The sequence below is a fragment of the Olea europaea genome, unplaced genomic scaffold (genome assembly GCF_002742605.1).
Source record: "Olea europaea var. sylvestris unplaced genomic scaffold, O_europaea_v1 scaffold3122, whole genome shotgun sequence".
Classification (NCBI taxonomy): domain Eukaryota; kingdom Viridiplantae; phylum Streptophyta; class Magnoliopsida; order Lamiales; family Oleaceae; genus Olea; species Olea europaea.
The window spans coordinates 1-15,737 of record NW_019249987.1 but is presented as its reverse complement, the minus strand read 5'-3'; the positions used below and the strand labels follow the sequence as shown (position 1 = coordinate 15,737).

The following is a 15,737-nucleotide window of genomic DNA, read 5'->3' as shown; positions in this document are numbered from 1 at the left end:
CAAGCACTGACACTTCCGTCACTCAATCTTTCTGCCGATTTTAAAGCGATATTGAAAGTTATCCATTTCGAAGTCCTCTCCTTGCTGGCCAAGAATGTTGAACTGAAGGCCAAAAGTACTCAATATCTTCGCGTCGTATCTGAAAAAGAGTCTTTGCGTCTGGAGATCAGCAAGGCTGAGGACGAGTTGAAAGAAATCTCTTCCGAAGTCATGATTGAAGACTCTTTGATGGTTAGTTTGGCTGCTCAGATGAAGGAACTTCAAGCTAAAATGGATGACTGCAAGGCGAGAATGGCTGCTAAAAAGGGTAACGCCTCCCACAGAATTGAGCGAACTAAGTCTTTGGTCGAGCAATACAAGAAGTTGGAAGTTGATGATGATGTCGTGACCGAATTGAACATCATTTCCTCTCGGCAGAACGAGGATTGGGAAAAACTTAGGGAACGAATTCGTTCAGTATGGGGTGGATTGTAATTAAGACATATGACGCCTTAACTTTTCTTTTTGTAATTTCGCATTTGACTTTCCCTTTGTAACCTTGTTCATCATTAATGAACATATATGTTAACTTCTTGTACATTTATTTGACGTTTGTCTTTTAATTGCCAATTCTTCAAGCATTTAACTGTTTTGTACTAAAAATCTTGCACATTTTCTCTTGATATTTTCACCTCTTTTCCCAAGACTTTGGGGCTACTTAATTTCATTTACTAAGTAGAATGTGGCTGCTCCTATTCTGTCTCTTCATCTCCACCCCCTTATAAATGTACGTATGCTTCGCACTTTCCATATTTTATCTTCATTTTCATTTTCTTCTTCGAAACCAATTTGTTGCCATTGTTTGGCATTCTGACAATCAATCTAAAACCTTCGTCTTCTATAAAAATGGATTGTTTGGTCCGTCCATTTTACTATTTACCTTGATGTCACCTTTGGTATGGGAGGTATAGGAAATATTTTTTGGCCAGCAACAAAGTTTTTCCCATCAAAGTTTTTCCCATCGTCTCTTTGTCCTTTACAAGGAGTTCGATGATAGAAGGCAATTTTTAGGATGCTTGCGGGCCATCTTGCTTGCTGAGAGTGCTTCTCAGCCTCTTTGCCCGCCACTGCAGCGATGCATTTAGGAAGGCGGTGCGAGGCCAGTCCACCCTCTTACTCCGCGATCGACCGGGAGAATAACTTACTTTTAATTGTAGCTTGTAGAGCATCTATTATTTGTATCTTGCAACTTTGTAATGAACGTTTGATAATAAAGGACTTTATTCGAACGTATTTTGCTCTGACCTTTTATCTTTTAATCGTTTAACATGTTTTGATTACACTTTTATCTGTTCACATTCCCATAAAGAAGGAACATATTTTTTCAAATATTTGCCGTTAATAAATCTCACGTGCTTGGTGCAATCTAAATCTTCCAAATGATATGCTCCATTGGGCAACACACTGTTTATTTTGTATGATCCTTCCCAATTGGACGACCACTTCCCGTACTTTGGATCATTGCTATCCAAAGGGAGTATCATCTTCCAAACTAGTTCACCCAAGCTGAACAACTTGGCTATGACTTTTTTATTATAAAACTTAGCCATTCTTTGTTTTTGAACTTGCAATCTATCTAAGACGTCCAACTTTAATTCGTCCAACCCCAATAAATTTTGAACTAGTGATTCGGTATACTTATCATCATTTAACTTATGTTGCAAGCACACTCTAATCGATTACACGTTGATCTCCATAGGCAAAATGGCCTCCTGTTCATAAGTAAGTTGAAAAGGAGTAATTTTGGTATTCGACCGAGGTGATGTTCTATAAGCCCATAAGGCCTTATTCAGACATTCGTGCCAATTTCTGGCATTTTCATCTATCATCTTTCTGATGATATTTTTTAGAATCTTATTAGAAGATTCTACTTGTCCGTTGGATTGAGTGTAATATGGTATGGAGTTTACTAATTTAACCCCAAACTCGCTCAAAAATTTGTTCACTTGATCCCCATTCAAAGATGTTCCGTGATCTACCATCAACATTTGTGGAATTCCAAACCTATAAATGATGTGATCGCGGATAAACTCTATGACATTCTTTTGGGTGATCTCTTTCAAAGGTACCGACTCTACCCACTTGGTGAAATAGTCAGTTGTTACTATAACAAAAGTATGTTGCTTGGACGATGGGGGATAAATCTTCCATATCAGGTCTATCGCCCAACCCTTGAACGGCCAAGGTTTAATAATAGGTGTGATCTCTCGTACTGACGCCCTTTGTATTGGACCATGATTTTGGCATGCTAAACAACTATTTGCATACTGAACACATAATTCTCCCATCTTTGACCAAAAATATCCACTCCTAATAATTAACCATCTCATCCTTTGGCCAGCTTGATGAGCTCCACATATCCCTTCGTGCACTTCAGTCATGATCGTCCTCGCTTCTAGCAAACTTACACACTTTAACAATACACCATTAGAACGTTTCTTAAACAACTATTCATCTATTAGTGTATAGTTCGGCAAACACAACTTCATTTTCCTACTAATCCCTCCATTAGGTTCTTTAAGGAACCTTTTAATCTATGTTCTCCCATTCATTGCATCTATATCTTGTATGCAGTGAAGTTCAATCCTTATTGCCCTTCTTTGAGTCACGGGTAATATGATTTCATACTCACAAGTAGACTTTCAATTCAAAACCTTTGAGTACCCTGAGACCATTTGGGTCAACTCATTTGTCACGTCGTTATATATCCTATTAACGCATTGAAGTTCTACTTGGTCGAATTCTTCTAAAAATTCTTAGGCGATCTCATATTGACTTATAATGGAATCACTTTGGCATTTAAAATCACCAATCAATTGGTGAATTACCAATTGAGAATCGCCCATAACGATCACATTTTTTACTCCCATATCTATCATTAGTTCTAGGCCTACGATTAAGGCTTCATATTCGATCTGATTGTTGGTGCACATTCTGTCTAAAGTGAATGCGAACTTGTAGCAAATCCCTAAAGGATTAATCAACGCTACTCCTACTCCTGCACCTTTAGAGGTTTTTAACCCATCAAAATACAACACTCAAGGTTTTAGCTCGAACGAATTGATTTCTAATTCAATTTCTTCAGGCATGTCAAGGCATGGATGATCGGCTAGAAAGTTAGCCAAAGCCTGATTTCTGACTGCTTTTTGAGGTATTGTTGTATTTCGAATTCTGATAAAGCTAATGTCCAAAGGCCTACCCTTTGGTGTAAAATAGGGCGCGAGAACATATAATTAACTAAATTTACTTTAGAAATTAAATAAACGGTTACGGGCCGTAAATAAACCCTTAATTTTGTACAAGTGAAATACAATGCAAGACATAATTTTTCGATAGCAGAGTAATTACATTCACATTTTGTTAACCATCTATTTAAGTGGTAAATTGCCCTTTCTTCACCAAATTGGTCTTCCTGTGCGACCATTCCAGCTATTGATTCTTTTTCAGTCGATACGTACACTTTCATTGGCCGTCCTTGGATTGGTGACACCAACACTGGTGGACTTGATGAATATGTGTTCGGGCTTTCAAAAGCCTTTTGATGTTCTTCTTTCTAGACGAATTCGTCCTGATTTTTCAATTTTAAGAGTGGCGAAAAGACTTTAGTTCGCCCTGCACAATTAGAAATAAAGCGTCTTAAAAAGTTTACTTGGCCTAGAAACCTTTGCAATTCTTTTTTGTTACTAGGTGGTTTGGCCTCTAAAATGGCCTTCGCTTTATTTTTATCAAGTTCAATCCCTCTCTTTTGTACTAAGAAACCAAGAAAATTTCCTGCATTAACACCAAACGCACATTTCAAGGGATCCAACTTTAGTTTATATTGCTTCATTTGCTCAAACGAATATCTTAACTGTTCGAAATGATCCTCTTCTTTAATGGATTTGACTACTATGTCATCTACATACACTTCAACAAACTTACCTATCATATCATGAAAGATTAAATTCATTGCCCTTTGATAAGTTGCTCCTACATTTTTTAGGCCGAAAGGCATGACCACCCATTCAAAACATCCTAGAAACCCAGGGCATCTAAAGGCAGTTTTGTGTATATCTTCTCCAGCTATATAAATTTGATTATATCCTGAATACCCATCCATGAAAGAATACATGACGTGTCCGACAGTTGAGTCTACTAAAGAATCCACCGTGGGCATTGGATACTCATCTTTGGGTGTAGCTATGTTTAAATTTCTAAAGTCTATGCACACCCTTAGTTTACCATTCTTTTTTAGTACTGGTACGATATTGGACAACCATTCGACATACCTGGCTGTTCTAATAAAGCCTGCTTTCAATAATCGCTCTATCTCTTTCTTAATCTCAGGGAGTACATTAGGAGCAAAACGTCTACGAGGCTGCCTATGAGGTTTAAAATTAGGCTTAGTTGGTAAACTATGTTCCACCAAGTCTCTATCTAAATCAGGCATTTGTTCATATTTCCAAGCAAAATAATTTTTATACTCCTTTAACAAAGCGATTAATTTATCACTAACCTCTTGATCGAGCATCTGGTTGATGAATGTTGGATGATCTTCTCCTTCTTTGCCAATATTTACTTTGATCCTTGAGCGTATCCAGGTTTGATGATCCGCATCATTTCGTCGTCCAGTTCTCTTGTAAGTACTTCTTCTTCTAAACAGTCCACTTTGTTGACTTTTCGGCCAATACTTTGTTCTAACTCGAATACTGCTAATTTGTCTTTCTTCAGGGCTATCTCTTTTTTTGCCTTGTCATTGCATTCCTTATTGAAAGTCATTAATTTTGGCTTTGAAGGCCTGAATATCAGCCGTTTGCTCTTGTTGCTTAGAACTCATTCAAGATTCCTTAATTATTCTTTTGCCAATTACTGGCTCTTCTAGGGCCACTATATTTGGCCTCATCTGTCTGAACACTTCAGTGAGTACGTCCACTGAAAATGGCTCTTCGCTTTGCGCGACAACTTGAGTCTCTTCCCCATCTTGTACTACCCTGACAGGTTCATAGTTTCCTTCGTACATGAACTTTTCCACCGAGTTTGCTTCTACAACAAAAGGCCTATGATCGGCCTGTACCACCTCTGCTTCGCCCTTGTTATTCCAAAAAATCAAGCATTGATGGAGCGATGAGGGTATACAGCGACTTCCGTGTATCCAATCTCTTCCTAGTAACACATTGTAACTAGTAGGACCATCTATTACAAAGAAGACCGTGATCCTAGTAGTCGTCCCTATAGTTATGTCCAATGGCATAACTCCCTTAGCTGAAGTTGCTCCTCCGTTGAAACTCGTAAGGATAACTTCTGTTAGAATCATGTCACCTTCTGTCTTTACAAATTTCCTCATCGTCCTAGATGGAATGGTCTTTATAGCTACTCCATTGTCGACAAGCACTTTTGCCACCAGGATGCCATTAACTAGAGTTTCAACGTACAATGGCCTCAAGTGTTTAGTCAATTTCATGGCTGGTCGTTTAAAAATAACATTTTCAGCAGCCTCTATTTCTACTTCCTGCTTGTTTTCTGTCGAATTATCCCCCTGTGATAAGTCGACGTTCAGCATATCGCGCTGAGCCTCTGTCTCCTGAATTTCCTTCTTACTGTTTTCTAATGCGTCCTCATCAGTTACCTAACCTATGAGAGGGGGCATTATTCTTGGAGGTGATCCATACTTTTCAGAGCGAGGCACTCTCGTCTTCCTTTTGGTCGTCCCGTACAGTAAGTAGAAATCGAAAGGACGCCCAGACGGTTCTCCCAACAAGTCTACTTCGTGAACTCTCTCTCGATGTAGTTGCTTCAACAGAGTATTGTGTGATACTTCTCTCCTTCTTCCTTCTGCTTCTAGGTCGATTTCTTCTTCAATGTCTGTCATCCCGTCGTCTTCTTCATCGTTGTAGGCCTCTCTAGAAGTCTGGCCTTCTTCACATTCCAGCACGCAAGCCTCTCCTTCGTTGTCCTCCCTTTCTTCTTTTTCTTTTTCTTTATTCTTGAATTCATTGGCCAGTAAGTAATTATTGGCCATGACAGGAGGTAACGTACCGAACTGGATAGTAAGGGGCTGATCTGGATCTTCTCTCATTCGTCCGTAGTTTCGTTGGAAACGCCTTTATTGGGTTCTAGTCATTTCATCGAAGGGTATTGCCCTTCCTGCATTATACTGGAACGAATGCCATACATTTGGTCGGCGAGGTTGTGGCCTAAATGTTCTCTCGTTATCTACTGGTCTGAACTGCCTCTCGAAAGGCGGTCCTTTATAGAATGATATACCTCACCCTCTACTAGGCTGAGTGTTTGGGAAGAAAGTAGGGCGATGGGGATGCTGCCATATCCCTGGTTTCTTCGTGTTCCCACTCACTTCTCTTTTACATCTTGCATACAGTACGTCTTCGTCCTTTTTTTGTTCTTTCCCCTTGATTCCTTCAAAGACACTGGGATGTGGTCTAGGGTCCTCTTCTCCATCATCTATGACCAACTTGAATTTTGGCAACTTGTTTTTTAAGCCAGACATCACCGTGTTCACTCCAAGTGGCTATGGAAAAGGATTTCATCCACTGCCATCTTCTTCTTATTGTCGAACGTAATTCGTCCTGATTCAATGGCATCCTGCAATACATGGCGAAAAATCAAGCAATTGTTAGTCAAATGTGACCATGCATTATGCCACTTACAATATTTTTTACCCTTAATTTGTTCAGGGATTGGAAATTTATTCTTATCGCTCAGCTTTATCTGCTTATCCCTATATAATTTATCGAATATAAGGTCAGCTTTGGTTACATCGAACAAGAATGTTCTAGCCTTTATGTTTCTATCTTTCATGGGCTCATCTTTGCCCGATGGTCTAGGCTTAGCCATTATAGGACAAGTATACGTATCTCCTTTGACCAATTCGATCAAACACATTTCGGCCTGATCATATGACTTGTCGCTGATGGTATGAACGTTAAAATTTGGGTCTTTGTAATAAGTCCCTTTACTAGAATTTTTCATCTGCTCTTCCTCTCTTATCAATCGTTCATACCTAATCACATTCGCACTCAACTGGAAAAGGTCAGGAAATTCCTTGTCCTGGAATTTCTTTTTTAAATCAAAGCTCAAACAACCTTGAGCGATTTTGACAAATTCTTTTTCGGTCAGAGGTACAAAACACTTGCTTCTTACTGTCTTGAACCTTTGGAGAAAACTTTCTGCCCATTCGTTTGGCATTTGACGTAGATTCGCCAAATCAGCCAAAGTGACTTCAGACTCAGTTTTATAAAACTGAGCGTGGAATAACTGTTCCAATTGTTGCCATGTTTGAACAGAGTTCGCTGGCAAGTTGATGAACCAGGAGAAAGCTACTCCTGTTAATGAACTAGGGAAAAGCCTCATTTTATGGTAATCAGTTACATCACCACTTTGCAATGTGAATCGCCCTATATGTTCTAGAGTATACACCTCTCCTAAGCCGGTAAACAGTGAGAATTCTGGTACTTTATACCCTATAGGCCATGGATATGCTTGGTCTACCCAATCAGGATATGACTTTGTGTAAGTCGGCCTAATGACAGGACGCACCCCCAAAGCCATCTGATCCTGTACGATTTCCATAATCTGATTCCTCAACATGACGTTGAGATCATATGGAATTCCTACAGGTTGGTTAACCGGTTGATTTGCATGAGGCCTGATGTTTTGTCCTTGATTGGCAACAAAGTTACCATGATTAGGGCCATTACCATTAGCTTGAACATCTATTCCCTTATTGACACGTAGGGTATTCTGTCCATTGTTTAGGACATTATCTCTTACATTTGAATTACCCTCCAAGTTGGGCGTACCACTACCATTGTTCTGATTTGGCACTGCACCACCCCCTTGGTTTGAAGTAGAGGGACCAGAAAGTGGTTCTACCCCTTGATTCGGATTTAGGACTGAGGGATTATGTCCCACAATTGTCCTAGTTTGAAAGTGATTTGCAAGAGGCATAACCGGTTGACATATTTGGCCTACTAACTTATTCATTATTTCGTTCAAAGTGTTTAGTTGTTTGGCCATGTTGTCATAATGTGCATTTTCATTTTGGGTAAATCTTTCCATATTATGAATTCTTCGAAGATTTACCTATTCAACGACATCTTGCGTGAGTTCTCCAAGTAATGCACGCATGGTTCGAGGACTCAACTCTGTTATTGATTCGTAACGACTGTTACTGCTCTGATTCTGTCCATCTGTTCGTGAAGAGGCATGCTGCTCCTTATATCGCTCAATCACAGACTGGATTCCTCCCTAACTTGCTGCTTCCTTATCGGATCTCTGAGGCATATTGTTTCACCTTTTGTATTTTCAACACCAAATACCACTGTCCCACTGGGCGTGCCAAATTGTTTCGCGCGGGTTCGTCTCTAACAATTAAAAGGGATTAGACGATTGTGTAAGGGACAAACCTCTTGGGACAAAGTCCCAAAAAGGGGTGTTCTTTATTGGCGATGACTTTACAATTGGAAATTAAAAATAGAATGCCTCCAAGGGGCGCAAGCACATGAGTTACTGAAAGAAGTGTTTAAATCTAAGCTAAGAAATTTTAAAATTACATGTTCTCTATTCGAGAGTTTTTGATTCGATTTTTTTCTACTCTATGTCTTTCCTTCCTTTTATACTTCCTGGATGATCTCTTTATGATCAACTGTCTAAAAACTGCTTGATCGTTCTATAACTGTCCACTTCCTCGTAATGGCCAACTTGTCATGGAACTGCCTTTTCTAACTGCTGTCATTACTCTTTGTCGTTCAACCGTCTTCAATTGAGTTCCTTGAATCGTGGAACATGATGGGGTTGTTTTAATAACTGTTTTGATAACTGCGCTTCTTGATAACCACAACACTTCATGTTTTCTAAAACCTTGGGCAACTCGAAGGTTTGGACGAGAATAGAGTAACAACTCTGGGCGACTTGCAAGCTTGGATCCTGGGCGAGTTGCAAGCTTGAGCGATGGTGTTACCGCGTTCATGGGCCTCCCTATTTGGGCCTTCATCTTGAATTGTCTGATTGGACTTCGTTCTTTGGGTTATCTGATTTGGGGATCCTCCAATTGGGCTTCATTCTTTGGACCGTTCAATTTGGGCTGAATTTTTATGTGTCAACAAGATGTAATAAAAAGTTTGAGAGCAAAAATGTATCTAAGAACCAATTTTTTAATCTTTGTTTTCACTTTTTGGGCAACATAGTTAGAAAAGAATAGGGAGCAAAACTCTAGTGGGCTCCATTGAATAGACTGAAATTTAGCCCCTGTTTGAGCTCCATTTGCCGTCAAAATATATTTTAGAATAATATTTTTTGAAAATTTTTCAGTTAAAAGTAAGGAATAATTTTAAATTTACATGTAAAATTATTTTATACAAGAATATGTAATTGAAAATTAATTTTTTGGAAAATGGGGCCAAACATAGGCGTAATGCCAAAATAAATTAGGCAATGAATAATTGTATATGTTGTTTGTTGTGAAAATGCAAACTGCAAGTGCACGAGTCGCGTTCAAATGATAAAGTAGACTTTTTAAGTCCGAATTATTAATTCCTCGAATAATGTATACTTTCGATTATAACTCTTTAACCAATTTAATTCTAACAATAAAAATAAAATACAATAAAGATTTTGATTTTGATTTTGAAAAATAACTAAAAATTTACAAAATAAGACAACACAAACACTTGGGAATTTTGGAGGAAAACATGAATGGAATTCATGGTTTCATTTAACCGTCACCCAATTAATTTCTTCACAAGTCAATTAATAAATTATTCCTTTACGATATTAGATTCAATTTTTCAAAGCTAATTACCATTTTTCGAGCGAAATTAACTTTAATTGATTGATTTAACATATTATATCTATATATCGATTAAAACTAAAAAACTGTATTAAAACATTGTGAAAGTAGTTCAATGGGTCACTTAAGGTTAAGGGGTGTATCTCTATTCATTACACAAACTAGAGTTTCTACTGTTTAATTTAAGATGCACAATCTCTTCTCAAGCGATGTATAGATCACTGCATAATCATTCATTGACCGTATAAATGAAAATACAGTAATAACAATAGTAAAAAGACATGAAATAAGTATATAAATATTAAAAAGTAAATATTGAAATTAACACAAGTCAAGTAATATTTTAACCATAAATCCCAAAAATAAAACTTAGCCCATGTTATATATATGATAATAAAAGAGAACGTTTATCCAATACATAAAATGATAGAAAATAATAAAGAAAATACAAGATTAAAGATAAAATCATTTTTTATTAGATTTGATTCAATCTTGAGTTCCTCAATTCTTCTCCATCTTAACTTTGATTATTGTTCTTATTGTGCTCTGGATTTTTCCCTAAAATGCCAAGAAAAATGAGAAAAAGAAGAAGAAAGGAAAGATAAGAAAAAAGAAAGGAACAAGAAGCCACAATGAAGTTGCTACTCGTTTTTCGATTCCTAAAACCTTTTCCGAAATTGCAACCTAAAGTTCCACGTCTTGATTATAGAGTACCTCAATTCTTCTCTACCTTTTTTTATTATTATTTATTCTCTTTGTTGTGCTCTTGATTTTTTTCCTCAAAAAAATAACAGGAAAAGAAATAAGAAAGAAAGAGAGAGAAAGAAAAGAAAAATGGAAGGAACCAGAAGCCACAATGAAGCTGCTACTAGTTTTTCAATTCTTAAAACCTATTTAGAATTTTCAGCCAGAAGCCCCAGGTTTTGGGGAAAAAATAGTTCTTGAGCTTTCTAGGCGCCACTTCTCTGCCAAAAATAAGAGTTTGGTTCATTGACTGTAAAAGCACACTTATCAAATATCTCAAAACTTAAGTTATTACTCGTCCTGAACAAGATTATTTGGATCAATTATTAAACCATGCAAACTAGAAATACTTTTTTCTTGGATAATCTACAAAATAATCGAGCGAAATGTGATAATTATCAACACGCTAGATAGCTTGCACAATATCCATGAATGTAAAATTGTATAATTAATTCACAAATATGCTGCAAATAATGATAGCAAAAATAATTTAAACTTATCCAATGTTTGATCGATATGTGTTTGGGCATGTGTGCAAAGTCGCTTTCATTCATCTTCTAAATTAGAAAAAAATTGTCAAGACGGAAAAAATTTCAAATTGGCTCCAACTAGACTCTTAGTGGTCAAATATTTCTTTTCCCACTCGTGAGATTTACACTCCTATATATATGTTTCTTTGCTTTCTCAAGGTGTAAATCAAATGTTGCTTTCAATTCACTATTTTATTTACTTTTTTCTCTAATTTGGTCGGGTCTAATCGACAGTCTCAACATCTTAGACATGTGATGATTCTCTACTTATAAGTGCTTCTACATTTAAGCGTATACTATGTAATTCAAACTCACTAATTATCTAAGCCCAAATATCAAATACATCTGCACAAATTTTTTCCAATTAAATATCATGTTTTACCTCACCTCTCTTAAGCTTTCACTACAACAAAAACAGCCTTTTGCAATATTCAAAAAACGTTGAGGAAAACCTTTTGCAACGTTTGAACGTATGTTGCAAATCTTAGTGTTGCCATAGAGCGCAAAGATACAGCACGGAAAGTGACTTTTGCAATGTTTAAAAAATGTTGCTGTATGAAAAAAGTTGGTAAGACACTGACAACAACGTTTTTTTCAAACATTGTCGAAAGCCTTTTGCAACGTTTAAAAAACGCTGCCGTAAGTGTTTCGCAACTTTTTTTTTTTTTTACAGTAATTTATGTGAATTAACTCGCAAAATTGAAAATGACAAATTTTGGAATTGTACAAAAATTGATAATTTCATTACAAATTTTTGAATACATAATGTGAAGTATGACTATTTTCTCTTATACACTTGAATACATAATGTAAAAAATGCAAGCATGCTATTGAAAAACATAACCAACTTCTCTTTATATAATTCATATTGAAATTAATCATATTTCAGGATGCCCTTGTACCAAACTTTAGTGTCATGTGCTGCTCACCCCAACCCTCATTGCTTTCAACAATTGCAAGTCTTTTTTTATGCAATAGTCCAGTAGTAAGCCAAAGAATTAGTAACAATCTCCAACGGATTACAAGTCCTGCATTTGTAGAGTACAATCTTTAAAGAATTAATAAGCCAAAGTAGATATGCCAAAAAAAGGACTATCAATTCTTCTTTTAGAGGAATAAAGGTCCTTGCACTTCTTTTGTCAAAGAATCTGTTAGTTGTTCTTTACTAGTAATAAGAGGAATATAAATGACCATTTTCTATTTTCTTATTGATAAGGTGTCTATAGGTGTAAAGAAAAGAGCAAAATTGTCTTAAAGAACAAGAAATAATCAAAATAAAGTACCAAACATAATGCAATTACAACCGTCTAATTATCTAAGCAGGAACCATGAAATGTATAAATAAAACTCAAAAAGCTATACAAGGAAATCAAACAAAATAAATGTTGAATGTTGACTTACTTCCATCGAACCACATGGTCCATATCTAGTTGCTCAGCTTCTTTGTTAATAAAAAATAAATAAATAACAAGAATACAAAGTAAAGAGAAAAATGGGGAAAAAAATGAAGAAGACTGTGTCCAAAATTTGATCGGAGAAACAACCTCAAGGAATATTTCCATTTATAACAAGAAACAATCAACGTAAATACCAAATATGAAGTAAATTCAATAACCACCCAAAGCAACTAAGCAGACCTAGTTCTTGACTTATTTTTCCAAATTTAGCAACGAAAAGCATATACACAAAGGAAAATTTCCACAAAGAACAAGAAACAATTAAAAAATACCAGACATTAAGCAAATTCAACAACAATCCAAAGCAACTAAGCAGAACCCATATTAGTTATTAACTTACTTTTCCAAATTGAGCCACAAAATACATACAACTCGAGTAGCTATATGAGGAAATCAAATGAAATATTCATTGACTTAATATTGTGTTAGAGGTAGTACACAAGTTTCTCATGCCAAATGGATTGCAACATTTAAGGCAAATTCATCCTCATTCATACATTTCCCACAAATATAGATTTTCAAATAACAGAGCAGCACTCACTCTAATTGCTATTCTAATTGATTAAAGAATTCTTAAATTAGTTATCAACACTTATTAATGCAAGAGCCAAGAAGAAAGCAATTAGTGGCCATCGCCGCCACCACCAAAGCCTCTTCCTGCACCTGCACCACTACCTATACCACCTCCTCCACGACCACCAAATCCACCACCCCTACTTGCACCTCCTCCTAATCCTCCACCACCTAGTCTCCCTATATAAATTTTGTGAAACTTACCCTATATATATAGTATTAACCATTGAAGATAGATAGATTCGTAGAGTTGACATGCCATAGGGTACCCTACTGCCTCTGTGGCTCCTGTTTGAGTCTACTATAGAGACTTATTGTATCAATAACATAAGATTTACACAAATGTAGATAAAATGGTTAAAAAGTTAATTTTAAGCTGGAATAAACTCTTAGTGAGTGAGGATACAATGAGAGTGTTCTTGTTTCTGATAAATATATATACAAAGTTTTGGAGGCCGGACATTATATTTAACTTCCAAGTCGTTAAAGAAAATATCAGTAGGGCTCCATCGAAAGAATCTCTTCATTTCATCTCTGTATTTAAACAGTATAGCTATTAAGATTTAAGAATGTTTTCAATTCACAGTGCCATTCAAATAGCAATAATTACTGGAAAGTCTGGAATCAATTCACAGAGTAAGCAATTAGCAACTCACAGTCACGAAATTACAAAATGCTTTCATAGTCACAAAGACGAAGCATTAGCATTTAGAAATATGAAATGGAAGCAAGCTTCACTCACAGAGACAGAGTAAAAAAACACACAGTCACAGAGTAAATCGAGACTTGAGCAGGCTTCAAGATTCATCTTCACAGGCCTAGGGCTTCTAGGTCTAATTTCAAGAGCAATTCAAAAGTTATTCAATACCAATTCATGACTTCAAGCAATTCAAAAGTAATTTCATATGTTAAGAATAAAAAATTACAACAGTACACAAACATAAAGCAAAATAAGTAACTAACATAAAAAAAGTTAAGAAGAACTTGAGTGCGGTTTAGGAATCAGAATTAAGGGGCTTCACCTTCTTCTTCTACTATCAAATTGTTGGTGGAAATGTAGACTCAAAGGACTGCTACTGGCTATCGTGTCTCGAGAGGTTCAAGGGCTCAAAGGTGCTGCATGACCTGTATCTAGAGCTCGAGCTCGAATATCGAAGGTTGGTGGTCAGTGGTGGAAGGCGACGAGATGGAGAGGCGAAGAGACGAAAGCAACCAGTCACAAAGAGTGGGAGTAAAATTCGTGATTTGAGGAGTATTACCTCTGCCTATTTTTTTCTTTTTGTCTCGTCCATTCATAGTCCAAAAAGCAAATATTTTTTTGCAACGTTTTATAAATATTACGAAAGATGGTACTTTTTGCAACGTTTCATAAACGTTATGAAAGATGGCACTTTTATAAACGTTGCGAAAAGCAAAACTTTTTGCAACACTAAATAAACGTTACAAAAATGTGACATTAGCAACATTCACTTAAAAAAAATTAAATAAAATTTTATTTTATTTTATTTTTCTTAGTAACTTTTTTTAAATAAGTTTTAATTTTATTTTAGAAACTTTTTTTTAAATAAGGTTCTATTTTTTTTAAGTAACATTTTTCTAAATAAGCTTTTATATTATTTCTTTTTTTAAAATAAGTTTTATTTTATTTTTTTATTTTATTTTATATATAAAGAAAAGTTACCGTTTTACCCCCTTTAAAAAAATTAGTGAAAACTGTGAAAAGAAGTTGGATGGCCATAATGAAACGTTATATGAAATTGGGTGGTCATTATGAAATAAAATCAAATTGGGTGGTCATGCTACTAAGTTTAAAGTTGGGTACCGGTTCATGATGAAACAAAATCAAACTTGATGGTTATGATGACATTAAATGTAAAAAAATTGATGATTACTGATAGATTTAACCCTCCCAAATAACGGTAGCCAAGCAGGGCTTAGAACATTTACATGTTGATACTTGAATGGGCTTGCTCACACTCCTACAAAACTGTCAACTTTACATTTTAGGGTAGTTTTTGGATGCATAGTCCATATTCTTTCTTGCAGACATTATATTCAAGCATTGTTGAATAGTAACAATTATCTATTTGGTTAAAACATAAAAAACCCATTTAACCAAATTTGTGGGCTTGATATCTAGTGTGACTCGATCTCGATGGATGCTTGCTCATTCTTACATGCTTAAAATCTAGTGAAAATATCTTCTAGGAATATAGTCCTTGTTTGGTATGAATTAAAATCTTAATTTAGATCCAAGTCAAAATTAACAATTATTTTTAACTATATATTTCAAGAAATCCACAAATTTCAAACCATACATTGCATCAAGCGTTATTAAAATTTACAAAAAATATGATTTTAATCCCCACCCAATTGGAGCATATATTCTTTACTCCCCTCACCACTTTGTTTTCCCTTTTAAAATCATGTTTGATCGAAATTAAAATCTTAATTTTAATTTAACTAAAAGTATACAATTATTTTAATTATATATTGGGATTTATAATTTTTTAAGTACACATTTTAGTAACTTTCATTAAAATCTATGAACAATACAATTTTTAGCTATGAAACATGAGCTAAATTGTGAGACATTTGTCGAGGAGAAAG

The 15,737-nt window shown here is 35.7% G+C and overlaps 1 long non-coding RNA gene across 1 annotated transcript; it reads right to left on the bottom strand.

Moving 5' to 3' along the window:
* Positions 1 to 11,796: 11,796 nt before the first annotated feature.
* LOC111385324 lies at positions 11,797 to 14,397 on the bottom strand. The gene is made up of 2 exons (XR_002701052.1): positions 14,150 to 14,397; positions 11,797 to 12,125 (listed from the first exon to the last, which is right to left on the bottom strand). It is a non-coding gene; the product is annotated as an uncharacterized LOC111385324 (long non-coding RNA).
* Positions 14,398 to 15,737: the final 1,340 nt, after the last annotated feature.